The sequence below is a fragment of the Eucalyptus grandis genome, chromosome 4, assembly GCF_016545825.1.
Source record: "Eucalyptus grandis isolate ANBG69807.140 chromosome 4, ASM1654582v1, whole genome shotgun sequence".
Classification (NCBI taxonomy): domain Eukaryota; kingdom Viridiplantae; phylum Streptophyta; class Magnoliopsida; order Myrtales; family Myrtaceae; genus Eucalyptus; species Eucalyptus grandis.
In genome coordinates this window covers 25,398,865-25,401,487 of record NC_052615.1, presented here as the reverse complement: position 1 = coordinate 25,401,487, position 2,623 = coordinate 25,398,865, and positions in this window count along the sequence as shown.

Genomic DNA, 2,623 nt, shown 5'->3' with positions numbered 1-2,623 from the left:
GAAGTAGAATCCAAATTTATTCTAATCGCCTATACAAACATAATCTTGGTTTCCATTAGTAGAGTTTCGTATAGAAAGTTATTGTTTTCAAGATCCAATTTTCAATCAATTAGATTGAGTCAATCAAATCAATCTTGATGTAGAATCCAAACCAGATCACTAGCCGTTATACATTTGGGGCTTGTGTTACGTTCTGTCAAGTTGTTTCGTTATAATCATGTTTTGTTATGAATTTGTTACGTTCTGAACTTGTGTCTCGTTCTGAATGTAAAGTCTGAGTACAATAGACTTTACAATTTGAGTCTAAGAGCAATAGACTTTACAATCTGAGTCTAAGTGCAATAGACTTTACAATCTGGACGTAAATCTGAATATATTCTGCTTCTGAACATATTTAGTTTTAAAGTTTGGACATAGTCTGAATAAGTTTAGTTTCAGCATAGAGTCTGTCTTCTGGTTCTTCAGTATAGACTTTGAAAATATCATTTACATGTTCTATCATCTGCATAGTCTATTACTCAACAATTATACACGTTAATGGCCTTTGATTTATTTTATCATCTTCAAAACATCATAAGGAATTTCTTTAACACTTATAAGCCCAAAGACCATCTTAGATTGCCCTTTCCATAATATTAGTATCTCAAGCTTGCTTCGTGGTACTTGATATGTGAGTTGAGCAATAACATTACCGACGAATCTAGCAAGGACAACTTGAAGAAGGACAACAATGTGTAGATGGACTGCTTATGTAAATTTGCGAAAAATATGTTTCACATTGAGGGCACTGCAAGATGATCTTTTAACATCTCATTTTGAAGGGAAAATTACAGTAAAAGGCATAATTTTATTGTATGGAAATTAATTCAATCCTGCACTTTTCAATTTAGTTAATATAATCCTAAACTTTTTTATGATTTACCAATATAGGCATCCCCACCAATTTTGGCTGACAAGCTCTTAACATTGATGCCAACCATGCCACGTGAGATAGTTAGTCCTGACATGAACAATTTTGCAATTTTTTTTTTTTAAAATTCAGAATTTTTTAGCATTTTTTTCATTTTTTTGTTCTTTTCTTATCTTTCATTTTTCTTTTTTTTTTTTCCTAAGTCTCTCCATTGTTCCGTGGCCTTGGCAACGATCAGTTGAGGTTGTTGGCCACAAGTGAGTGCTAGGACATCCTTCCCACCCACAGGCAAAGGCATCACAGCCTGTACCACTACCAACCACAGGCAAGGGAAAAGGAAAAATAATAAAATTGAGAAATATCTTCAAAAATTGTAAAAGTTATCTACATTAGCGGACTAGTCAAAATTGGCTGAAAGGACTAAATTGACAAATTGATAGAAGATTTAGGACTAAAAATATCAAATTTAAAAGTTTCTAATTAAATGGGCATTCGTGTAATAGGTTCATAACTTTTTGGTAATTATCCCCATATCAACAATATTTTGAGGTGAAGATGGGATATCTACTAGTTTTTGGAGAAATGTTCTCAATCCGTTTCATGTATGAACTTGCATATGAAAAAAAATATGGTAATCTCGGCTATCGTTATAGAAGAAAAAAACTACAAGACTAGAAGTGAGCCAAGCATATATCTACCTAGTAAAAGTTTTAATTATCTCGTTTTTGCTAATAGAAGGACAAAAAGGTATTAATTGTCAATGCTATTGCTAGCAACGCCCACATGTTACCATGGGAGGTTCACACCCTTGCGGAAGGAGGAATTGTCATCGCCCTAGAATTCGGATTTAGGATGAACGTTGGCATAGGCAAGCTTGTCAAGCAACTCTATGAATTGATAGCTGGGAAACACGCTGTGACCTCTGGCTCACGAGGACCACCACTATCTATCGCTGAATATTCTTATGATTTTGATGACCTCTCTTTTCGAATAATATCACAACAAGTTGGTACATGAAATTTTTTGCGAAGGATGATTGGACTTGGAAACATTTAAGCACTTCTTAAGATGGCAGTCTTCCCTGAATTGGAATCAAATCCACCATCTAAGAAGGACAATATCCAGGTTATAAATTTGAGAGTTGAGGTGCAAGTTGGATCTAGAAATAACTAGAAGTGAAGGTAGAGTAAGGAGAGTTTCTGGCTCTGCCATTTTCGTAGGGAGGCCGAAAGAAAGGCCAGCTTTTTACCTTGGAACTGGGGAGGCTCAGCTGTAGTTTTTGAGACCCATGGACATGAAAATGGGCCCAAAGCTTTTGCTATTCCCGTTTCTTCTTTAGAGACTGTTGGATGTGAGAAAGCAGCGTGTTGAGGAGGATCAAGCAGAACACTAGCTCTCATTGCAAAAGAAATCTAGTAGTGATGCAGATGGAGAGTTCCTGATTGTCTTGAATATGCTCATAAATATTCACATACATGCACATACATTCCTTATTCTTTTGATGGCCCAAATCATTCAACTCCTCATCCACAAAAGGTTAACAAACAAACGAAGATTTCTCGGAACCCTTAATAGTTAAAATGTGTTCAGTAAACATGTGCTTGTCCAAAAAAGAAACATGGACATGAAGAAAACAACGGTCACAAACATTTTGCGGACACTATATTATGAGTCTTGCTGCCAATCCTTTGGAGAAATTACTACATTATTGGA